Consider the following 25,981-nt stretch of genomic DNA (forward strand, 5'->3'; position numbering starts at 1 on the left):
TTTTAAGCTTCAATACATTTCCAATAAAAATTCCAGAAGATTTGGTGGGCTATTTTTAAATTCATTTTTTGGTAGAAATTGCTAGCTCACTGTAAGGTTTATATGGAAACACAGAATTTAAAATAGTCAAAACAGTTTTTATAAAAAATAGCAGGGACGCCCAGCTGGCTCAGTCAGTGGACCATGCGACTCTTGATCTCAGGGCTATGAGTTGAAGCCCCACAGTGGGTGTAAAGCTTACTTAAAAGCAAATATTAGAAAAAAGTAACTAAGTTGGAAGATTTATATATACTAACTGCTTTCAAAACTTATATAAAGCTACATGATCAATATAGAGTGGTACTGGAATTACAGTGGACATATAGATCAATGGAACAGAAAGCAGTCCAGTAAGAGACCCATACATATATGGCCAATGGAATTTTTTTTTTTAAAGATTTTATTTATTTGTTTGACAGTGAGCACAAGCAGGGGGAGCTGCAGGCAGAGGGAGAGGGAGAGGCAGGTTCCCCGCTGAGCAGGAGCTCAATGTAGGGCTTGATCTTGGGACCCCAGGATCATGACCTGAGCTGAAGGCAGATACTTAACCAACTGATACACCCAGGAGCCCCTGGAATTTTTTTTTAATTAAAAAAATATTTTGAGGGGCGCCTGGGTGGCTTAGTGGGTGAAAGCCTCTTCCTTCAGTGCGGGTCATGATCCCAGGGTCCTCTGCTCAGCAGGGAGCCTGCTTCCCTTCCTCTTTCTCTGCCTGCTGCTCTGCCTACTTGTGATCTCTGTCAAATAAATAAATAAATAATCTTTTTTTTTTTTTAAAGATTTTATTTATTTATTTGAGAGAGAGAGTGAGAGAGAACATGAGCAAGGAGAAGGTCAGAGAGAGAAGCAGACTCCCCGTGGAACTGGGAGCCTGATGCAGGACTCAATCCCGGGACTCCGAAGGCAGTCGTCCAACCAACTGAGCCACCCAGGCGTCCCAATAAATAAAAAATCTTAAAAAATATTTTTAATTTGGGCATAGTTTATACCTTATGCTATGTTCACCACATTTGTCCTGTTGTGTTGCTATAACAGAGTCATTAACTATGTTCCTTATGCCGTGCCTCTTATTTCTGTGACTTATTCATTCAGCAGCCAGTTGTTTTTTTTTTTTTTAAAGACTTTATTTATTTATTTGACAGAGAGAGATCACAAGTAGGCAGAGAACCAGGCAGAGAGAGAGGTGGAGGCAGGCTCCTTGGTAAGCAGAGAGCCCGATTCGGGGCTCGATCCCAGGACCCTGGGATCATGACCTGAGCTGAAGGCAGAGGCTAACTCACTGAGCCACCCAGGCGCCCCAGCCAGTTGATTTTTGATAAAGGTGCCAAGGCAGTTCAGTAGAAAAAATACAATCTTTTCAATAAATGGTAGCAAACAAATAAACCTTGACTCATCATATACAAGATTAACTTGAAATGTATTATATATCTAAATGAAAGTGCTAAAACTGTAAAACTCATAGAACAAAATATAGGGGAGAATCTTAGTAACCTTGAGTTTGCTAAAGATTTTTTTAAGGGTTGATTGATTTGAGAGAGAGAGAAAGAGAGAGAGCATGAGCAGGGGGAGGGGCAGAGGAAGAGGATATCCAAGCAGACTCCCACTGAGCTCAGAGCCTCACACAGGGCCGGATACAGTGACCCTGAGACCATGACCTGAGCTGAAATGAAGAGTTGGACGCTCACCCAGTGGAGCCACCCAGATGCCTCGGATTTGCTAATGATTTCTTAAGGAGGGTAAAGAAAGCATGAAAAAAAATTTAATCAATTAGATTTCATCAAAGGTTAAAAATTTTGCTTTTCAAAAGACATTTTTGTAAGATTTTTTAAAAAGATTTTATTTATTTATTTGAGAGAAAGAGATCGGGAAGCGGCAGAGGGAGAAGGACAGAAGAACCTCCAAGCAGACTTCCCACTGAGCACAGAACCCAAGATGGGGCTTGATCCCAGGATCCTGTAGTCATGACATGGGCTGAAATCAAGAGTTGCTCACTTAACCAGCTGAGCCACCCAGGCACTCCACAAATGGGATTTTTAAAAATACGGTATAATGAATATGAAAACATTGGAAGTTCTGTATAACTCCATGAATTAATTTTCGTGTCAAAAGCCCACAAAGCCCATAGTTGTAATGTTCACAAATCACGCATGGCAAAATTTTTGCTCTAAGTGTGAGATAGACCAGTGGATGTTTTGTTTGTTTTAATTTTTTTTCAAGATTTTATTTATTCGTTTGAGAGAGAGACAGAGTGAGCACAAGGGTGGAGAGGGAAGCAGGAGAGGGAGAAGCAGACTTCCCACTGAGCTGGGAACCCAACATAGGGCTCAGTCCTAGGACCTGGAGATCATGGCCTGAGCGGAAGGCAGATACTTAACCTTCTGAGCCACCCAGGCGCCCCAGACCCATGTATGTTAATGTAATAAAATACAAAAATGTTTCCTGATAGGGTTTCAGATTCCATATTGCCAGTAACCTTTAAGAAATGACTACTTTTTTTTTTTGAAACGACTACTTTTTGAGTGGAATATCCATAACCATCTGAAATACCTCTCCCTCTTCTTTTTTATTTTCTTTAACCTCTCCTTCATCCAGTTCTATTATCTGTGAGAGGCCAAAATTTTTTCATATATTTAAAGCAATGTCTCACAACAGACTGAATGTGGAAACCGAGGAGAATCCACACTTCTTTTATAAAGTTGTAAATTAAAGACGTTTGTGCACATGTGGAAACGGTGTCAACTTCCTACTAATTTTTTTTGGAGAAGTTTTTTTTTCCTCATAAAATTGTATTGTTTATGGTAATATTTAATGATCTTAGTATAAGCAATTTTAATTAAACATTTATTTTTAATTTCTAACATTAACTGTTAGCCCACACATATAAACCCTTTTTGGAGTTCTCAGTAAGTTTCGAGGCTGTAAAACAGTCCTGATACCAGAAGCTTAAGAACCACTCTTTATTCTCTAGTATTCCAGAGAGTGGAGTTCAGGCCTTGGTAGACGTTTGGAATTAAGAGTGTTTAGGGATTGGCTGACCTTTTGCCGTGGACGCGCAGTTCGAGGAGGATTGTTGCTGAATGGGGTGACTTCCAGAAGCCTGGTCGTTGACGTGAAGCTGTTGTTGATTGTCTGGCTTTTCAAAAGCCTGCACAGCGGTGCGAAGCTATCATTGATCTGGGGGAGTTTGAAACCGGTTCTGGTGGTCACTTCTGGCTGTAGAGAAAGAACAATCAATACTCTCTTAAGTGGTTGGGAACCTTTTATTCTCAATGGAAAAGATGGGGAAAAAAGCAGAATGTTCAACTCTTACAACTCAATAAGAAGACAACAAGCTACTTCTAATGGGCAAGGAATCTGAATGGCCATGCTGCCGAAGAAGATGCCGGCGTCTCCTGCCTTTCAGAAATTTGGGTTAGCTTTTACTTGACACCTGCATGGCTCGTACCTGTTTTTGTGCAGAGAACCCTGAAGAGGATTTTTGCCTTCATGAAGAAAAGGTGGAAAGAGAAAATTGCACTCAGTGTTCCATTTGCCGGCAGCTGGGACAGCAGCAGCGCACACTCCGAGTGGCAGGAGTGGCGCCCCCAAGCTCCTTCAGCGGGAACTACACTCACTGGCTGCATCGCACCGCTTGGAGCTTTGGACGGGTCAGTGAGCATCTCTGCTTGAGCTTGATCTGTTTTGTGCCTCCTTTAGCAAGGTGTGCCCTAAGGTATCAGAGAGGCCTAAAGGAGTTATTTTTGGGGGTCTAGCAGTACACAAACATTTTCCCATATAAATGAGGGGTGTCGAATGTTTATAGCAGCAATGTCCACAATAGCCAAACTATGGAAAAGAACCTAGATGTCCATCTGCAGATGAATGGATAAAGAAGATGTGGTGTATATATACAATGGAACACTATGCAGCCATCAAAAATGAAATCTTGCCATTTGCAATGATGTGGATGGAACTAGAGGGTATTATGCTGAGCGAAATTGGAGAAAGACAATCGGAGAAAGACAACTATCATGTGATCTCCCTGATATGAGGAAGTTGAGAAGCAACATGGAGCGTTTGGGGGGTAGGAAAAGAATAAATGAAACAAGATGGAATCAGTAGGGAGACAAACCTTAAGAGATTCTTAATCTCACAAAACAAACAGGGTTTCTGGGGGTAGGGGCGGTAGGGAGGGGGTGGTTGGGTTATGGACATTGGGGAGGGTATGTGCTATGGTGAGTGCTTTGAAGTACATAAACCTGGTGATTCACAGGCCTGTACCCCTGGGGCTAATAATACATTATATGTTAATTAAATAAAAAATAAACGAGGGATGTTTCTTCACTGTATGCTATTTTGGCTTATGAAAGTTTTTGTGGGAGCGCTCCACTTTTGGAAAGCAGGTAGGGGGGGAACTGGCTACATGGTCAGTATCAATCACACCGAGACACCACTTACCACCTGCTAGCATGGCTGTAATGAAGAGGACAGAGGGTAACAAGTGTCAGTGACGATGCGGAGAAGTGAGAGTCCTTGTGCGCTGCGTCTCTGAACGTGAATCGGTGCAGCGGCTTTGGAGAGCAGGCCGGCAGTTCCTCGAAAAGTTAGACGTTGAGCTGCCATTTGACCCAGAGTCCACGCCTGGGACCTCAAGAGAAATGAAAGCCTATGTCCAAACTAAGACTTGTAAATAAGTGTTCATAGCAGTATTCTTCCTAACAGCCAAAAAGTGCAAACAGCCCAAACATCAGTCAGCTGATGAATGGGTGCACGGAATGTGGGATGTCCATACAGTGGAAGGTTAAGAAAGGAACGCGGTGCTAACATACCCTGTAACATGAATGAACATTGAAAACACGCAAACCTGTCATAAAAGACCACATATTGTAGGAGATGTCCAATTACGGCTAATCTGTAGAGGCAGAAAATAAGAGTGTTTGCTTAGGACTGGGGGGGCCAGTGGGAGTATGATAGCAAAAGGGTACAGGGTGGTTCTTCCTGAACCTGTGAATGCCAAGGCCACATCGGCATGGGCACTGGGAGGGACGGCCCTCCTGGGAGCTTTAGCAGTTCATTTCCTGTTGGTCAGGGTTTGGGAACCTGGAAATTCTTTTCAGATTTAATAGTTACGGGCTGTTGCACACGGGGCTTGGGATTTCTTTGCCTGTACACTTCCCTTGAAACCTGAGGCAAGCTGTAAAAAGATTTCCTTGAGATAATTGTGGAGGTTTGAATATGGACTGAGCATTTGAGGATATCAAGAAATTACTAACTTTGTTAGATGTGATAATGATGTTTTGGTCCTATAAGGAAATGCCTTTGTGTTTTACTTCTATGTCCAGACAGAGTATTTTTTTTTTTTTTAAGATTTTATTTATTTATCCGACAGAGAGAGATCACAAGCAGGCAGAGAGGCAGGCAGAGAGAGAGAGGGGGAAGCAGGGTCCCCGCTGAGCAGAGAGCCCGATGCGGGACTCGATCCCAGGACCCTGAGATCATGACCTGAGCTGAAGGCAGCGGCTTAACCCACTGAGCCACCCAGGTGCCCCCAGACAGAGTATTTAAGGATGAAACAGCGTGATGTCAGGGACTTATTTCATAATTATAAGGCCCAGAGAGAAGGGGAAAGAAGGAGGAGCAGGGGAGGGGAGGGAAGAGAGAAAGAATGAAGAAGGGATTAAAAACCGGGAAGCCGGTAGCTGAAGGTTTTAATCGTTGAATCTGTAGGATGGGGTTCATTACACTCTTCTTTCTACTTTTATGTAGTTAGAGAACTTTCATTATAAAAGTAAAATGAAAGTTCTTTCAGTGGTAGATAACCATAAATGTCAAAGATCTATATAGACTCTGATCTTTGATTTATCGACCTCTGTGCCTTATTCTTCCCTCGAATTAATTTGTGGCTACTTTGTGAAACCTTTATTTATATATATATATATTTTTATTTATTTGACAGCGAGAGAGCACAAGCAGGGGGAGCAATAGAGGGAGAGGGAGAAGCAGGCTCCCCGCCCAGCAGAGAGCTGGACCCCAGGACCCTGGGATCATGACCCAAGCTGAAGGCAGATGCTTAATGGACTGAACAACCCAGGCACCCCTATTCTGTGAAACCTTTTCAAACAGGAGGCTGAGGTGGGGGAGCAGCACTTGAATCTGATCTTCCCCTGTGGGTACACTCCAGTTGGCTGCCACATAACTGTGGCTTGAAAAATGTTTGGGGCCACAGTTTTATCTCTCATGAAAGTTGATGCTTGGCAGGATCCCCTTACAACTCCTTTAGCTTTGCAATGTGAATGCTAACATTTGCATTGAAGGGGAGAGGGAAAGTCTCGTGCAGGTACATTCATATTTATACACACATTTTTATAGTACATATGGATTTGCATGCATGTGCATAAAATTACTCTGGAAGCATAAAACCCCGAAAACTGATGGCTGGGAAAGGATACAGGATGAAAGAGGACCAAGGACCAAGTCCTGTGGGAATTTATAACTAAGGGTTGGGCCGCAAGTGGTTGCTGCTTAGAAAGTCACCCCAAATAAAGCTGGTTTGTAAACTTTTAAGAAAGCACAAGCAGAAGCCTGAGAAGGAGCAGCCAGAGAGCTAGGAGGGGGAAGTCAGAGAAAGAAAAGTTTTAGAAAGTAATACAAAGGCATGCAGGCGCCCTTTGACCCCACATTTGCACTCCTGGGAATTCTTCTGCAGGTAATCTTGCAAAATGGTCTGTGTACAAGAAGATACCAGACGATCCACTGTGGCGGATTTTCTTTGTTTGCTTGTTTGGCATTGTTTTTAATAGCAAAAGCTGGGAAGGCCATCAAGTGTTCACCATTGGGGCCAAGTTCTCCCATTCAGGGGGTTGCCCTGCCCCTGAAGGATGAGGAGGCTCTGCATTTGCTGCTATGAGATTTCTAAAATACGCTGTTAAAAAGTGTGGAAAGCAAAGGCCGGGAGTTTTGTTTGGGGCTTGGAAGGTTTTAAACTTCTGTCCCTGTTCGAGTGGATGTAGCTGTTGTCCCTTCCTTACTCTCATGACAAAATACTGATTTGTTTCTGTCTGTTCTCTAGTACTGTTGTTCTTCTTACGATCTTATTACAAGCAGTGGTTGTCACGGAAGAGTGGCAAGGTCAGATTTTTGAGTTACTGAATCTGCTTCATTTAGAGCCTGTCCCAGCTGCCTCCTGCTGTTTCGTGTGACTGCCAGTTGCCTTTATATGGTATGTTAGCTTTGTAATGGGGCTTCAAGATGTAGTAGTGTCCTTGAGCCACAAGAGGGCAGAAGAACCTTTGGAATCGCCAGAGGACAGTTCGGTGCTGGGTCTCTTTCTGGCGAAATCGTGCTGGGAAGAGTTGTTTAACTCGTTCCCGGGAGCCTGCCGACCTAGATGGCAGTGCCTGTGCCTGTTGTGGAGAGGTGGGTGAGAGGAGAGAACAGGTTTTGGAATCACAAATACTTGCCTTTTGCTCTCCCTTCGACCTTGCAAATTACTTAGTGGCTAACTCCTTATATAGTAGCTTGAATGTGCAGGGCATACTACAGTGTTGAGGTTTTGGAGTAATCCAGACCTGACTTTGAGTCCTAACTTCTGGGACTTTAGGTAACGTATTTACTCTCTGTGAGCCTGAATTTTACCACCTGCGGAACGTATAAAGAGTTTAATGAGAGGGGCACCTGGGTGGCTCAGTGGGTTAAGCCACTGCCTTCGGCTCGGGTCATGATGCTGGAATGGAGTCCCGCATCAGGCTCTCTGCTCCGCAGGGAGCCTGCTTCCCTCTCACTCTCTCTGCCTACTTGTGATCACTGTCAAATAAATAAATAAAATCTTAAAAAAAAAAAAAGAGTTTAATGAGATAATGTACGTGAGTAAAGGTCTTAGCTCAAAAAGTAGCCGCTCTAAGTGTAAAAATACCAGATACCCGCAGGGATGAATAATAGAGCCCCAGTAGTTTTTGTTACGTACCTCTTTGTTATGTATTTAATAATTTCTTTGTTTGACCACAAGCCAGGTGGTAATGTTTTCTTGAGGACAATTTCAAAGCTCCTTTTCTCAAAGTGTTCGTGGTTTCTCTTCTTTCCTTGCGAAGAGTCTGTCTTTTAATAGTCTAATCCGTTCTGAATTTTTGTAGAGAGGCTCCGTTTTATTTTTCTGAAGTTTTCATTTCAGTGCCGGCTAGCTCACTGACAGTGTAATAGTAGTTTTCAGGGGTACGGTAGAGCGATTGCACGCTTCCGTCCAGTCCGAGCTGCTCGCCACAGCAGGTATCCTCAGTCCCTGTCCCCTGTTTCACCCATGCGGGAGAGTCTCAGTTTTAGCGCGCTTCTGTCCCATTGTGACTTTGTGTATTTTCATTGTTGATCAGAAAATCTGGTATTCGTGCCACCTGCCGAGGCTGGGCGGGGAGGACAGCCTGCTGTTGTGTCAGGAATACAGTGCCTGTCTCAAGGTTGGGGTCATGGGGAAGCGACGCTGAGGTACATGTCAGAGTCTGGAAAGCTTACTGGGGAATTTGGGGTCAGCACCCCTGATGGGGAAAAAAGGAAAGGGAGGAAAAGGAAGCAGGATTGTGCAGAGGGAGAATGTAGGCTGTGCTTCAGTCCTAAGAAGGGCCTCAGCCAACTCGGGGGGGGGGGGGGGGACGGCCCTCCTGAGTGGGGGTGAGGGGGCTGTGCCTTTATCGTTTCTTCATGACTGGTCACAGACTGCCACTAGTTATTGGAAGGCCACCCCAGAAGGGCGTGACGCTCGGCAAGCAGCTCTGTTCAACCAAGCCATTTCCTGAAGACGCCTGGCAGCTGGGGGCTTTTTGCTCACCGTGATGCAGATGGGGACTAGTCCCTCATTCCTTCCCCGGGGGAGGGGAGAATCTGAGGGGTATTCTACAGCTCCCACCAGCGCCCAAGTCATCTGAAAGGGAGAACAGTAACAAAAGAGCTTTAGACAGAGTTGTTTGTAAGTAATACTCAGGAATAATTATCCTTTTTAACTTTAAGAATTCAGGATAATATCATTTTAGTCAGTGGGGACTTTCTGTTATGACAGACGACTCCCAAATTGCAGTGGCTTACCACAGTGAAGGTTGATTTCTTTCTTGTCCCCGTCTAGTGTAGGGCTGTGGGGGCTGGGGGAAGAGTTCTGTCCTGCTTCATTCGTTCAGGGATGCAGACTCCTCCCATCTAGTGACCCTACCAGCCCCTAGGGGCTCAGAGTCCTCCTCTGGTCCTGATCCAGTTCACGAGGAGAAAGAGGGCAGAACACGGAGATTTTGCAGGTCTCCATGGGCCGGACTGGAGGGGATATGCTTTTGCAGCCCAAATACCATTGAGCAGACCACCCATCACCGACTGAGGGGAGCTAGCACCTAGAGTAGTTGGGGGGGGTTGGGGGCTGGAGGATGGGGGGAGCGTTGGGGGGACGACATAGACATGGAACCCTGGCCGCTATAGTGTTTTATATTGCTCATACCCTGCAGTGGCTGGGTCTCACCACTCTTGGGGAATCAAAGACACTTCAAAACTATATGTTTTTCATTTCTTAGAGTTACATATTTAAATTTCCAAATCATACTATCACAGTTTCATTTTTACCTGCAGGTATTTTTAAAAGGCTCAGGAAAGGAACATTTTCCCAGAAGGTGGGAGCAGAACAGAGTAATACAGAACTGAGAGTTTAAGGATTATTTACTCTGGAAAGGCAGAAAGAGGCACAGCAACTTGAGTTGTACGTCTGCGTGTGTATGCATGTGTGTATGTATTTCTAGGGCAACAGAAGAACATTGAAAAGCCTCTGGTTCTGTCCTGTAGCTAGGAAAACAGGCTCTTGTCTCTCCCTCACTTATGCAGGAATGTCTTTTGCATGGTGACATGGAGGGGGTTGGGAGGTATAGGATTACAAGGAAATACTCATGCAGACAGCACTGATAGTTCCTGGGGATTCCTGGGGGGTATCACCCAAGCAGCCCTTGAATTGGATGGGTAGAAGCTAGTGTAGAGAGATTAATGACTTCATCAGTCAACAGGTGTTACTCCTGAGTGACCTTGGGCACTTACTAGCTTTGTTCTAGGCAACGTGGGCACAGGGAACGAGAGCACCAGGGCCTGAGAACTTGGCAGCCCGAAAGCTGCGGCTCAGAGAAAGGAACCAAGGGTAAGACAGGGCCCAGTTAAGTGTTCCAGAGGTGAGGAGGAAGGAGTGAAATCAAGGGGGCTTTGAGAAGGACCTGCACTCTGAGACAGGGACCCTGATGAGTGAGGTAGGACATTAGGGGGCCTGGGTAAAGTGCACCAGCTAAATAGAGCATTAGTAATACTTCTGAAGCAGCAGGGATCCCCGAGAGCCACATGTGAATCTTGGTGGGGTGGGGGAAGGGGCGCAGGGAAGTGGGATGGAAGACTGGATGGGGGGCAGAGTCCATGACAGAGGCCTGGTCCCAGCTCTCCATGTTCGGGTTTGATGTAGCAGGACCATTAAAGGTTCTTAGACGGACTGGAAACACCTGGCGGAAACGTGGTGTTCCAGCCTCCAGTGTGAAGAATCAACTGTGCACAGCGCTTTCTTCTGAAATATCTATTTGGGTATCTAGAATTGAAAATTGTCTTCCTTTATTTCCACCAGTGAAGTTCATTTAGTTGTACCTATTAAGCTAGTTACTGTGCTAGTCTCCTAAGATCAGAATCAAATAAGCCTCAACCCCTCAACTAAGGAAATCATAGTCTGGTTAGGTAAGACATACTTTAAAAAGTTAGTGTGCTGGGTGTTAACATAGGCTAAGACAGAGGGAGGTAGGCGGTGCCCACAGTGCTGACCTGCCTTTTGCAAAGGCCGCACTCTGCTGTGAAAACCCCCAAATCCTCCTGAAATAGAATAAATAACATAATTAACAGTTCATGAAGGGAAGTTCTCCCCACCTCTGCCCTTGATTGTTACTATTACATAGGGAGTGGTTAACGTGCCGGGGAAGGGCAGTGTCGGGGGTAGGGGTGTAGGAAGGAGCTGGTGGAGGAAGCCACTCTTGGGCCTGGACTTGAAAGCTACAGGGACAAGGCAGGAAGTGCATTTTAGGTAGAGGGAACAGCAGGAACACAGGTGTGGGGACCCGGAGAAGGGCTGGGAGAGAGTCCTGTGTGGAGCATCGAGTTCAGGCTCTGGGTAGGGAGATGTGATGAAAGGATTGTGCACAGGAGACGTGGCCATATCTGCACTCTAGGAAGAGAACTCTGGCCCCAGCCTGGAAGAGAGAGGGCGAGGGAAAAGCAGGTGCAGGTCCTGGCTGCCTCTGGTAGTTCAGGAACGGGGCGGGGGTAGGAAAGGCTGCATGGTGTTGGGTGGGGGTCTGAGCTGCGGAGAGGAGGATGAGGAGGAGGAGCAGACAGTAGCACTAGGGCATTTCTGGCAAAGCGAAGATTATGGGCAAAGGCACATAAGGGTGAAAGAGCCTGGCGTCTTCAGAAAACCACAGGGAAGCCCGCGTGGCCAGCAGGCAGGGCTCCAATGGGACGATGTCCCTCACGGGGCAGGTAGGTTCATGATTCAGGTCACACCGAAGAGTTCAGACTTTCCTAGAAGAGGAAGCCTCAGGCAATATATGTAGCAAGTCTCAACACATTTCCCAGGAGTGGTAGCACATGCAATAAATTCTTTGGCCATGATGGAATTAAACTAGACATCAGTAACAAAGATCGCTAGAAAATCCTTGTAGGTCTAGAGGTCAACGAGATAAACTTGTAAATCGTTGTATCAATGAAAAAAATCACAATGGAAATTGGAGAGTATTTTGAACTAAATATTAAAAACGCTACGTTAGAATGTGGGTAATGCTACCAAAATCAAGCTTAGCGGGAAATCTACAGGCCTCAGTGCGTATATTAAGAAAAAACAAAGGCTGAAAATCAGTGTTGGAAGCATGGGTTTCAAGAAGTTAGGAAAGGTACAGCAAATTAAACCCAAAGAAGGGAACTAAAATAATAAAGAGTGGAGTTTGAAGGGGAAAAAAAAAAACAACACCTTAGATTATAGAAGATTAACAAACCCCAAAGTTCGTCCTTTTGAAAGACTGATAAAATGGACAGACCTGTGGCAGGGCTGACCACATAGCGATCCGGGGAGAGAGATCGTGGGAGCACCAGAGCCAAATGAGCAGCACCGGCCATGGAAAAGGGACAACGCTAGAGAAACTACAGACATTAAAAAGATAAAAAGAGACTATTACGAGCAATTTTACGCCAGAAGTTTTGAGAGAGAACTTCTGGCCCAGAGACTGGCCTTCCGTCGTCAGCTGTATGTAGAGCTGAACGAAGACAGAGGAGGGAGGTGCAAGCCCGTCTTGGCTTGGTGAGGCACGACGGGTGACTAAATCCTAATGAAAGGACACGTCTTGTTTAAAGACCACCTCGACCGGAGCAAAAGCCGTCCTGGAAGCGAGCACAGCGATGAGACGGTTTTCGACTGGCTGTCAAGGCTGGAAGCAAAGCATCTGATCCATCTCCCCTTGCTTCTCGGCACTTAGAAGGAGAAGAAATCATTCAGTTTAGCAAACATTGCTGAATTCCTGCAGCATGCCAGATACTTGGCCAAACGCCTGGGATGTTAAATCAAATGAAGTCCCGTCCCTGAGCTGGAAGGAAGCGTTGCGCCCTGGTCCCGAGCAGGAAGAGTTCAAAACTTCCCGTCATGGCACACGGAGCCCTTCATGTTCTGATCTCCGACCGACTTCGCAGCCTCGTCGACCAGAAGAACGAGGCCGGCATCTGTTGCGTCCCGGGGCCTCACCCCGGCTCTGTCAGCCTCCGATCTTCACTCTCCCACTTGGCAAGTCCAGTGGGATTCCCTCGTCCTCCATGAGGCATCAGCTTCTCCGCCTGCCGTCCCCAGCCTCCACTTTGCCCTGGCTCCCTCCCTTTGGGCAATCAGCATCCACACAAAAATGGATGACACATTCTGTATCCAAAATGAGTTGTGAACGGGCCTGCCACAAACAGACTGACTGGTTTAGAAAACATGAATTAGAGACCTTTTTTCATGTACTGCGAAATAGATTCTTGGAAATCACCATTTATATTTAAATAAGTGAGACTGGGTCTTTTGGGAAACAACTTTTGATGCAGTAAGCTCTAAATTAGACCAGAACACGGGAATCAGAGTTTTTCATAAAACTGTGTGTGTGTCTGTGTGTTTGAGATTTATTTGAAGATAAAATAAGGCTCATATTAGAAAGCACACCTATAGTTCCATCATTCAGAGGCAATTCAAGGTGATTTTTGTTGTATTTTCTTCCCGAACTGCTTCTTGTGTCCCAAACGGTTTTCCTTGTTGTATATAATTAATCACATTGGCAGATAGATATGTTTTTTTTTTAAGTTTTCCATTATAGTCTGCTTCTCCTGCTCCCTCTGCCTCTCTCACCAGTTTGTGCGCTCTTTCTCTCTCATAAATAAATAAATAAACCTTAAAAAAGATTTTATTTATTTATTTGAGAGAACATGAGTTGCAGGAGGGGGTGTCAGGTCGGGGGGGCAGTGCTGAGGAGAGGAACAGTGAGGAACAGACTCCCTGCCGAGCAGGTTGCCCCACACCTCGCAGGCTTTGTCCCAGGACATGGAGATCCTGACCTGAGCCAAAGTCAGACACTTAATTGACTGAGCCATGCAGGTGCCCCCAGATCACTTTATTAATGGATTATTTTTACAGATTCATTTATTTGAGAGAGCGCACACACATGTGCACATGTACACCTGCAGGAGGCTGGGAGGGGGAGAGAGTGGTTAGGGAGAGGGAGAGAATCTCCAGCAGACTCCCCTGTGCTTGCGGGGTCCATCATGGGCCTTGATCTTGGGACCCTGAGATGATGACCTGAGCTGGAATCAGGAGTTGGAGGCTTAACTGACTGAGCCACCCAGGCGCCCCTGGATGAGTTTCTTAATTGGGTGGTGAATGTTCTCAGTAGGAACACGGAAGTGAAGAAGGAAGAAGGGAAGCCTCTTGAGCGTTGTAAGCACAGTGACTTCTCAATGACCTCAGTCCCTAGGCTCACATCTGACCCACCTCTGGTGGCTGGAATTTTGGTTCCCGGGTGACAGTCAGCCTGTGAGGGTTTTGTTTTTTTTTTTTCCTTTCCCTCAAGGAGTGGAGAGATTCTGGCCCAGCCTTCTAGGGAATCTTAGTGTTTTCTGACCAAGGTTACTACATGCTCTGGTCTCAGGGCTTCGGTTCTGACCCATTGTTAATCCTTTTTATTTGTCTCACATCAACTTTCTGCTTTGGAAAAATTACAAAAAAAAAAACAAAACAGTAAAAGTTGAAAGTACAGCACAGTAAGCATCAGGATCCTCTCAACTAGATTTTCTAGTTAGCATTTTTATGTTTTGCCATATTTGTTCTGTCTCTGTAGACAGACACATTTTTTCTGTACTGTTTGAAAGTAAGTTGCAGAGTTTTTATTTTTAAGACTTCATTTTTTCAGAGGAGTTTTGGGTTCATAGCAAAAGATATTTCCCATAAACGCTCTGCCCCCACACTCGCACAGCCTCCCCCACTGTCAATACCACCATCTCCATTTGTTAACAGTCGATGAACCTGCAATGACGTGCCAGTGTCACCCAAAGCCCGTAATTTACAGTAGGGTTTACTCTTGATGTCAACACTGTTGTGTGGCTTTGGATAAATGTATGATGACATGTATCCTTTATATTACTATACAGAACAGTTTCACTGCCCTGGAAATCCTTTGTGCTCTACCTGTTCATCTCTCCCTTTCCCCAACCTGTGGAAAATGCTGATCCTTTTACTGACTCCATAGTCTTGCCTGTTCCAGAAGGTCATATAGTTGGAATCACAGAGATTGCGGCCTTTTCAGATTGGCTTTTTTCATTACGCAATATTCGTTTAAGGCGGGGCGCCTGGGTGACTCCCTGGGTTAAAGCCTCTGCCTTTGGCTCAGGTCATGATCTCAGAGTCGTGGGATCGAGCCCCACAATGGGCTCCCTGCTCAGCAGGGAACCTGCTTCCTCCTCTCTCTCTGCCTGCCTCTCTGCCTACTTGTGATCGCTGTCTGTCAAATAAATAAATAAATTTTTAAAAAAATACTCATTTAAGGCTCTTCTGTGTCTTTTCATGACTTGATAGATTATTTCTTTTTAGCACTTGATAATATTCCACTGTCTGGATCTACCACAGTTCATTTAACCACTAAAGGACATGTTGGTTGCTTCCAAGTTTTGGCAGTTAGGAATAAAGCTGCTGTAAACATCTGTGTGCAGGGTTTTGTTTTGTGGGCATAAGTTTTCAAGCCCTTTGGGTAAATGCCAAAGAATATGATTGTTGGAGTGTACAGTAGAGTATGTTTAGTTTTTTTTTTAAAGGTTTTATTTATTTATTTGACACAGAGAGAGAGATCACAAGGAGGCAGAGAGGCAGAGAGGGAGAGAGAGGCAGGCTCCCCGCTGAGCAGAGAGCCTGATGTAGGGCTTGATCCCAGAACCCTGAGATCATGACCTGAGCTGAAGGCAGAGGCTTAACCCACTAAGCCACCCAGGCACCCTGAGTATGTTTAGTTTTGTAAGAAACTGCCAGACCGTCTTCCAGAATGGCTGTACCACCTTGCATTTCTGCCAGTAGTGAATGAGAGCTCCTGTCACTCCACATCCTTGTCCGTATTTGTGGTGTCATCGGTGTTCTGGATTTTGGCCATTCTGATAGGCATGTACTGTATGTCATTGCTGTTTTATTTAATTTGCATTTCTCTATTGGCATACAGTATGGAACATCTTTTTTTTTTTTAAGTTTTTACTTTTTTATTTTATTTAATTTATTTTAACTAGACTCCACACCCAACATGGGGCTTGAGCTCACAACCCTGAGGTCAGGGGTGACATACTCTGCCAACCGAGCCAACTAGGTGCTCTGTGGAACATCTTTTTATATGTTTATTTGTCATCCATATATCCTGTTTGGTGAGGACTCTATTAAGGTCTTCAGCCTACTTTTTAATTAGGTTGTCTGTGTTCTTATTATTGAGTTTTAAAAGTTCTTTGTATATTTTGGATCATTGTCCTTTATCAGGTTTGTCTTTTACAATTATTTTCTCCCAAACGGTGCTTGTCTTCTCATTCTCTCTCTTTTTTTTAAAAGATTTTATTTATTTATCAGAGAGAGAGAGAGAGAGAGAACACAAGCAGGCAGAGTGGCAGGCAGAGGCAGAGAGAGAAGCAGGCTCCCTGCTGAGCAAGGAGCCTGACTCAGGACTCGATCCCAGGACCCCGGAATCATGACCTGATCCAGAAGGCAGCGGCTTAACCGACTAAGCCACCCAGGCGTCCGGTCTTTTTATTCTCTTTATGGAGCAGAAGTTTTTCATTTTAATGAGGTCTAGTATAACAGTTCTTTCTTTCCTGAATCACATCTTTGGCACTGTATCTAACAAGTCCTTGCCAAGGGGTGCCTGGGTGGCTCAGTGGGTTAAAACCTCTGCCTTCGGCCCAGGTCATGATCCCAGGGTCCTGGGATCGAGCCCCACATCGGGCTTTCTGCTCAGCGGGGAGCCTGCTTCCCCCTCTTTCTCTGCCTGCCTCTCTGCCTACTTGTGATCTCTGTCAAATAAATAAGTAAAATCTTAAAAAAAATTTTTTTTAATTAAAAAAAAAAGTCCCTGCCAAACCCAAGGTCATCTAGATTTTTCCTCTGTCTTCTAACACTGTTAGAGCTTTCTGTTTTATACGTAGGTCTGTGATCCACTTTGAGGTTTTTTTTTTTTTTTTTTAATTTATTCATTTGACAGACAGAGATCACAAGCAGGCAGAGAGGCAGACAGAGAGAGAGGGCGAAGCAGGCTCCCCACTGAGCAGAGAGCCGGATGCAGGGCTTGATCCCAGGACCCTGGGATCATGACCTGAGCCAAAGGTAGAGGCTTTAATCCACTGAGCCACCCAGGCACCCCCACTTTGAGTTTTTTGAAAGGTCTCTACCTAGATTCTTTTTTTTTTTTTGCAAGTGGATGTCCGGTTGTTCCAGCATCACTTGTTGAAACAGCTGCCTTTCTCAGAGATTCGTTGACTATATATATATATATATATATATATATATATATATGTATATATATATATATGTATATATATATATATATATAATCTATCTGTCTGTTTCTGGGCTCTCTATTCCATTGATCTGTTTGTCTCGTCTTTGGCCAGTACTACACTGTCTCGATGACTATAGTGTTATGTTAAGTGTTGAAGTTAGGAATGCCAGTCCCCCTACTTTGTTCTGTGGTATTGTGTTGCCAGTTCTGGGTCTTTTACCTCTCCATAGAAACTTTAGAATCAGTTGGTCAGTATTCATAAAATCACTTGCTGGGATTTTTATTGGGATTGCCTTGAATCTATATTGGTCAGGTTTAGAAGAACTAACATCTTGGTAATATTTAGTCTTCTTATGGAATGTGGGATGTCTCCATTTTTTTAGTTCTTTGTTGATTTCATTCATCTGAGATTACATTGTCCCTCATATAGATCTTGTATTTTGTTAGATTTAAACCCAAGTATTTCATTTTGCGGGGTACTAATGTAAATGGTATTAAATTTCAAATTCTGTTTTTTCTTTTTCTTTTTTTTTTTAAGATTTTATTTATTTATTTGACAGAGAGAGATCACAAGTAGGCAGAGCAGCAGGCAGAGAGAGGGGGAGGCAGGCTCCCTGCTGAGCAGAGAGCCCGATGTGGGGCTCGATCCCAGGACCCCAAGATCATGACCTGAACTGAAGGCAGAGGCTTAACCCACTGTGCCCCCCAGGCACCCCTCAAATTCCATTTGTTCAATGCTAGTATATTGGAGTGATTGACTTTTATGTATTAGTATTGTATCTTGCTAAAATTGCCTATTAGTTCTAGGAGTTTTTTGTCAATATTTTCAGATTTTCTACATAGACAGCCGTGTCATCTGTGAACAGACAGTTTTATGTCTTCCTTCCCTATCAGTTTATCTTATTTCTTTGTTTTTGTTTCTGTTTTTTTTTTTTTTCTCATTGCATTAGCTTGGACTTCCAGTACAATGTTGAAAAGGAATGGTGAGAGGAGCCATCCTTGCCTTGTTCCTGATCTTAGTGGGAAAACTTTCAGTTTCTCACCATTAAGTGATATTAGCAGTGGGTTGTTTGTAGATATACCCTATCAAGTTCAGAACGTTCTGTTCATTTCTTAGTTTATTGAGAGTTTTTATCATGATTGGGTGCTAGATTGTGTCAATGCTTTTTCTGCAACTATTGATGTAATCTTGTGCTTTTTTTTCTTTATTAACCTGTTAATGTTGATGTATTATGTTAACTGATTTTCAAAAATCAAGTCAGCTTTGTGTACCTGGGATAAATCCACTTGGTTGTGGTATGTAATTCTTTTAATTCATTGCTGGATTCAATTTTCTAATATTTTGTTGAGGATTTTTATGTCTATATGTTCATGAGAGATACTGGTCTGTAGTTTTCTTTTCCTGTAATGTCTTTGTCCCATTTTGCTATTAGGGTAATGCCAGCTTTTTAGAATGAGTGAGGAGACATTCCCTCTGCTTCTGTCTTCTGGAAGATATAGTAAAGAATTGGTTTAATGTCTTAAATGGTTGGTAGAATTCACCAGTGAACCCATCTGGGCCTGGTGGTTTCTGTTTTGGAAGGTGGTTAATTATTTATTTAACTTCTTTAATAGAGACAGGCCTGTTCAAATTGTCGATTTCTTCTTGTGTGAGTTTGGGCATATTGTGTCTCCAAGGAATTAGTCCGTCGCATCTAGGTTGTCAGCTTTGTGGGCTTAGAGTTGTTCATAGTATTCCCTTACTTGAAAGTAATTTGCAGAGTTTTTGGTAGTTTTTCTTGATATTTCACTTGCATTTCCTAAAGACAAGGTTATTATGGGACTCCTGAGTGGCTCAGTTGGTTAAGCATCCAGCTCTTGATTTTGGCTCAGGTAATGATCAAGGTTGTGAGATCAAGCCCCTGCTTAAGATTCTCTGCCCCCTCCAACAAACAAACAGACAAACCCCAAACCAAAGATATTCTACATAGCCACAATACCAGTATCACACTAAGAATATTGACTTATTAATTCCCCTATTAACTTCTTCTTCTTCTTTTTTTTTTTTTTTAGATTTTATTTATGCAAGAGAGAGAGAGCATGAGCAGGGTTAGGGGCTGAGGGAGAGGAAGAGGGAGAAGCAGACTCTTTGCTGAGTGGGGAGCCCGATGTGGGGCTGGACCCCAGGACATTTAACCAACTGAGCCACCCAGACACCCCTCGTACTAATTTCTTGATAATGAACTTACTAACCACAAGGGGGGAAAACTGGTCTGAGGGCCAGTACCTTAACCAGATGATCAAATTTAGCAACACCAATATGAGAATCTGACATTATATGCCTTCTAATGTGGTGCAGTAGTAAATATCTATCATCTACAGAGTGTTTATGTCAAAAATGTTCAACCCGAATCTAATATTGAGGACATACTCAGACAAATCCAACATGTAGGATGTGCTACAAGTCAGCTGACCTAGACTTTTTGGGGAAAAAAAGGTCAGTGACATGAGTAAACAAAAATGGAGGAGGTGAGCTGTTCCTAAGTTAGAGAGGTTTAGGAGACAATACAGCCACATGCAATGGATGAACTTTAATTGGAACCCAGATGTGAGCAGAAAGGTCATAGAAGACATGGGGGTGACAGTTGGTTAAATCTTACTATGTGCTATATGTGATGACACCGAGTCCTTGTTACCAGGCAGAACTGTTAGAAGTTGTGGTGATTCCACTTCTGACTTGGTTTTTTTCTTTTGATGTTTTTATTCTTGTTTCACTGACCAAATGGGGCCATATAGCTTATAATATATTTTAATAAGAATCAAAGCTGTTTTCTCTGCCATTCCCTTGTGGAGAGTTTTGCAGTGGATGTTTCCAGAAGACTGCACCTTGCTGTAAGTGCAGATATGTGGGCCACAGAGTGACCTCCTTTCTCTGTCAGTCTCAGGACCTTTGTGTTGCTGATCATGAACTGGAGTTTTTAGGTTAGGGGCCAGAGACAGGACTAGAGTAATAAAGCCCTGTAGGAAGTACGAAAACCCTGCACGGAGGCGGACATTATTCCTCCCTCTGAGGGAGGCGGAACCAAGCATCCTGTGGATATTTGGAAACAGACTTCTAAAAATCTGTAGTAACTCTATGACAGTGTTCAGTCCTTTCCTTTGTAGTGAAAATGGACTTGATAAGATTTTTGTTTCCTCAAGATTCCCTGTTTCCAGATCCCTTTCCACATCATTTGTTCAGTCCTTTTTTTAAATCATTCAGCAAATATTTATTAAGTGTCTGCTGTGTGCCAGGTACTGTGCTAAGTGAAGAGTATGGTGATAAGACTACACGAGTCACCTGGAGGTGTTTTTTTTTTGTTTTTTTTTAAAGATTTTATTTATTTATTTGACAGAGAGACAGTGAGAGAGAGCATGAGTAAGGAGAAGGTCAGAGGGAGAAGCAGACTCCCCATGGAGCTGGGAGCCCAATGCGGGACTCGATTCCGGGACTCCGGGATCATGACTTGAGCCGAAGGCAGTCGTCCAACCAACTGAGCCACCTAGGCGTCCCTCATCTGGAGTTTTTTGTCTGTGTAGGGAAACCAACATTAAACACAAGTCAATACTCAGTTCTTCTGTAGTAAAGGCTGCAAAGGAAAGGTAGAGCAGCTCTAAGAGAATAACAGGAAGACTGTCCCAGCCTGTGTTAGCTCAGCGTGTAGCTCTAAAGATGTCCGCCCTTCTGTCTCCAACTTCTGCCTCTGGTACACCCAGTCCCTGTCTGCCTGATTCCTTACCTTCTCTTCCCTCGTTTTAGAGTGAGAACTGGCTCCAGTATCTGTGAGTCCTTCGGATATCCGTTTACAAAGCTAATTCATTACCGTGCTTAATTTAAAAGAAACGTTCTTCTCTATTACCTATTACTCTGTCTGCCTATTTTTCAAGAGAGGCTGGAAATCTAGATTTTTTATGTGAAATCTTCTGACTCATAAATGTTAACGAATTCAAAAATTTTCATACACTTTGTGCACTCCAGTTGCAGTATCTGCTTAAGGGGACAAAAGTTCAGGTACAGGAGGATTCTGGGTCAAAAGATTAGGCAAAATTCCCTTCCTCTTGTCTAGTCCTAAGTAAAAAAAATAAAGTTACTGAATAAGAGATTCAGAATACTAAGGAAAGAAACCAAAAAGAGGGTTTTATTTATTTATTTTTAAAGATTTTATTTATTTGACAGAGATCACAAGTAGGCAGAGAGGCAGGCAGAGAGAGAGGAGGAAGCAGGCTCCCTGCTTAGCAAAGAGCCCGATGTTGGGCTCGATCCCAGGACCCTGGGATCATGACCTGAGCCGAAGACTTTAACGCGCTGAGCTATCCAGGCGCCCCCAAAAGAGGGTTTTATTTTTATTTATTTATTTAAAAGATTTTATTATTTTATTTGACAGACAGAGATCACAAGTAGGCAGAGAGGCAGGCAGAGAGAGAGGAGGAAGCAGGCTCTCCGCTGAGCAGAGAGTCCGATGCGGGGCTCAATCCCAGCACCCTGGGATCATGACCTGAGCCGAAGGCAGAGGCTTTAACCCACTGAGCCACCCAGGCGCCCCCAAAAGAGGGTTTTAAAAACCAGGTCCTTTTTATGCTTTCCTCAGGATAATAATTAAGTAAGAAGTAATGATTACGTTCACTGATTCCCTAGCTCTCTGCTGGGGTTTCTTTCCTGCCTTCATAAAAAAAAAAAAAAAAAATCCAAACAGTAAAGTTCCCTGTGTTCAGAGGAGCAGACGAAGTCAATTTGTTCATGGTTAGTCTCCAAAACCACAGAGGTCCATGTTTCCCTGGAGGGAACATGATGTGCCCTGCTTTCTCCTTCCCCTTTCTTTAGGTAGCAGCTTTCTCGAAACGTTATTGATGTATGCTATCGCCCACCCATTGAAAGTATACAATCACACGTTTCTTAGTGTATTCAGAGTGTGCAGACATCACTATGGTGAGTTTTTGAACATTTTCCTTATTTTAGAAAGGAACCCTGTACCCAGGTGCAGTCACACTCTCCTTTCCCCCAACCTTTCCTAGCCCTAGGCAGCTACTAATCTACTTTCTATCACAATAGATTTGCCCATTTGGGACATTTCGTTTAAATGGAATCATACAGTATGTGGTCTTTTGTGACCAGCTTTCACTTCGTATGATGTTTCAAGATTCATCCATGTCGAAGCCTGGAACAATACTTTATTCCGTTTTACAGTGAAATGATACTCCACTGTGTGGATATTCTGCATTTTGTTCATCCATTTATCAGTTAATGGGCATTTAGGTTGCTTCCACTTCTTGGCTATTGTGAATAATAGCTTGTGAACATTAATGTTCAGGTGTTTGTGTGAACATAAAATTCTCTTGGTTGCTGAGTCATACAGTAACTATATTTAACCTACTGAGGGGGTGTCCAACTGACTCAGTGGGAAGAACCCTGCCACTTGATTTCAGGGTCATGAATTCGAGCCCTGCATTGGGTGTAGAGATTACTTACATAAATTAAAAAAAAAAAAAAAACTTAAAAAACAAAACAAAACAAAAACCTACTGAGGAAATCCCAGACTCTTTTCCAGAGCTACTTCACCATTTTATATTCTTACCCATGATGTATTCCATTTCTCCCCTACCCTCCACTCTTTGTACTTAAGATGAACGATGTGATGGCAACCAGTTATTAGCTCTTCACTTCTCAGCTGAGGATATGCAGTGCCTATCCTCCCTTTAAAAAAAAAAAAAAATATATATATATATATATATATATATATATATATATAATGAAGTCATAGATACATAAAATTTCTCATGAAAAAATATAAAGACTTGGTTGAGCAACCTTTTATTTTATTTTCTCCCTTTGCCTTAACTAAGTTATCTTTGGAGAACAGAATGGCACCATACTCTTAATTAATTAATTAATTTTAAAGAATTTATTTTTTAAAATAATCTCCACACCCAACACAGGACTTGAACTCATGATCCCAAGATCAGGAGTCACACACTCCACTCACTGAGCCTGCCAGGCACCCCAAGTACCATACCCCATTTTTTTTTAAAATTATTTATTTACTGTCCAAGAGAGTATTTCAGGCAGACTCCCTGCTGAGCAGGGAGCCCAGCTTGGCACTCTGCCCCATGACCCTGAGATCACGACCTGAGCTGAAATTAAGAGGCATGCTCAACCGACTGAGCTACCCAGGAGCCCCAGTACTGTAGTACTATAGTCTTAATGACAGCCTACCCAGATAAAGCATAGAATGTCATGGCAAATGACTTAAGAGTCTGATCCTGTCTGGGGGTCTCTGGCATATGTGAATAGTAAAGGCCCTGTTCTCACAGAAATGTGTCTCTTTTTTTATTATTTGGATTTCTAAAAAGTTAGATTTTATTTTATTTTATTTTATTTTAAAGATTTTACTTATTTATTTGACAGAAATCACAAGTAGGCAGAGAGAGAGGAGGAAGGAGGAAGCAGGCTCCCTGCTGAGCATAGAGTCCCATGCTGGGCTCAATCCCACCTTGAGATCATGACCTGAGCCGAAGGCAGAGGTCTTAACCCACCCAGCCACCCAGCCGCCCCTTAGATTTTATTTTAAAGCAAATCCTAAACATTATGTCATTTTACCATAAAATATTTAAGTAAACATCTCTGAGAGAAGAACTTTTTAAAATAGAGCCATCATACTATTACCTCACATTAACCTAATTCCGTAATGTCTTCTGACACGTGATCCATGCTTAGATGTCTGTAATTATCTTAGAGATGCCTTTTCATAGTTGTTGTTGTTTTAATCTGGGTCCAAATAAGGTCCACACATTTGGTTGTATTGTCTTTTAATTACCTTTATTCTAAACTGATTATTTATCCACATATGATTTATCAAAAATAATCACAAAATAACACAAGACAGTATCTAGTAAGGCGTTAAGTAAGTAGGATGTGGTCAAGTATGAGTCACCTAGATTTCGAATAGACTTCATTGGCTCTGTTGGTAGAGACGTGACAAATAGGTCAGAGAACCAGAGCAGCTAGATTAGAAGCCCCATTCCGACCGCTGTAGGCTGTGTAATCCTGTGCAAGTTAGTTCAGGGTTTGTTCTTAGTAAAGTTGTACCTGTGCGTGATTCAGAAAAAACAGTTCTGCAAGGCTTGTTACCAACAAAAATGAACAAGAAAAAAAGCACCCCCCCCCCCGCCCCGTTATGGCTACTACTTAGATTTCCTACCTTTAGGAGGCATCCAGTTTCAACTCTTCCAAGTAATTTGTTTGGTATTTACCGCCAGATCTCTAAATAACATACTTCTACTGCCAGTTGTTCTAGTTTGGGCATTACCTGTTGACATTCTACAGTGGACGGTAGAGATTTAGTACTCCGTCGCGCTCACTGCTTCCTCACCACAGACAGGAAGTCCGTCCTCCCATCCTTCCGCATTCAGTCATATACCGTGACCATGAAATGCTCTTCATAGATGACAGCATTACTGTTTTTTCATTGCGCTTTTCACTGCGCAAGTCAATTAACAGTCTTGCCTTCTGTTTCGCCAGTTTTCTGTGAATTTACACTGATTCAATCCCAAACTCTTCCTCAGTTGTATGGATCTGTTCTCCAGACATTCAGATGCGGCAGGTGGTCTGTCAGTTTCATTTCTTGAATAAAATCTCTCTAGAGGAGCCTTCTGACGGGACGCGGCTCTGGACTGTTTGCTCTTGATCCCTGCTGCAGGGCTGTGGTCTGGGAGTCACCCTCTACCATTATCCTCTTCTGGTATCTCTTGTTTCCTCAATCCCATGCTTTTGTTTTATTGTTTTCATTTTCTTCTTCATTTAGTGGAACACATCCTCTAATAATTTCCTGAGAAAGGATGCCTGAGAGGCACATTTTTCCGACCTTGCCTGTATGGAAGTGTCTTTATTCTAAACTCATACTTAATTGACAATCACGCTGGATGTAGAATTCTTGGTTAGAAATTGTTTTCCCTCAGGGACGTCTGTGTGGCTCAGTCCGTGAAGCATCTGGCTTCTTCGGCTCAGATTGTGATCTTGGGGTCCTGGGATTAAACTCCAGGTCATACTGCACTCAGTGGGGGAGTCTGCCTGACCCTCTCCTTGTCCCTCTCCCTCTGCCCCTCCTGTTAATCATGCTCGCTCTCAAATAAAATCTAAAATATATATACATATACATATATACATATTATATATATATATTTTTCCCCCTTAGTATTTTGAAGATATTGCCCCACTGCATTCTAGGCTTTCAGTATTCCCGTTGAGGGGTCTTACGTCATTCTGATTTATTTATTATTTGCATAAAACCTGTTGTCCTCTCTGGAAATTTGAGTGTTCTGAAATTCCATGATGCTGTACCTTGGTGGAGGGTTATTTTCATATTGTTCTGTACGCTCAGAGGTCCCTTCAAGCTAAAAAGAAACTCAAGCCCTTTAATTATGGAGAACTTTATTGAATCATTTCTTTGAATATTTTCTCCCTTCATTTTTTTTCTTATTTTCTCTTCCTAGAGTGCCTATATTCAGAAGTCATGTCTCCTAGACTGGTCCTCTGATTTATTAATTTTTTTAAAGGTTTTATTTATTTATTTGACAGAGAGCAATCACAAGGAGTCAGAGAGGCAGGCAGAGAGGGGGCGGGGGAAGCAGGCTCCACGCTGAGCAGAGAGCCTAATGCAAGGTTCTATCCCAGGACCCTGAGATCATGACCTGAGCTGAAGGCAGAGGCTTAACCTACTGAGCCACCCAGGCATCCCCTGGTCCTCTGATTTAAAAAGAGTATTTTTCTCGCCTGTTTTCCATCTGTCCTTTGCTCTACATTCTGAGAGATTTCCTCAACTTATTTTTCAGTCTTTTCATTTCTCCTATCATGTCTTAATTTTCAAGAGATATTATTTTCT

The 25,981-nt window shown here is 43.3% G+C and overlaps 1 protein-coding gene and 1 long non-coding RNA gene across 14 annotated transcripts in view; one reads left to right on the top strand and one right to left on the bottom strand.

Annotated features, from left to right (window-relative positions):
* The window catches only part of ST3GAL3 (ST3 beta-galactoside alpha-2,3-sialyltransferase 3), a 192,841-nt gene that overhangs the window by 37,012 nt on the left and 129,848 nt on the right, over positions 1–25,981 (top strand). The window lies entirely within an intron of this gene.
* On the bottom strand, positions 20,551–25,119 carry LOC123387328. The gene is made up of 4 exons (XR_006601738.1): positions 24,302–25,119; positions 24,035–24,189; positions 22,679–22,797; positions 20,551–20,637 (listed from the first exon to the last, which is right to left on the bottom strand). It is a non-coding gene; the product is annotated as an uncharacterized LOC123387328 (long non-coding RNA).

This window comes from Mustela putorius, unplaced genomic scaffold (assembly GCF_011764305.1).
Source record: "Mustela putorius furo isolate JIRA1106 unplaced genomic scaffold, ASM1176430v1.1 tig00003853_pilon_pilon_pilon, whole genome shotgun sequence".
In the NCBI taxonomy this organism is placed as follows: domain Eukaryota; kingdom Metazoa; phylum Chordata; class Mammalia; order Carnivora; family Mustelidae; genus Mustela; species Mustela putorius.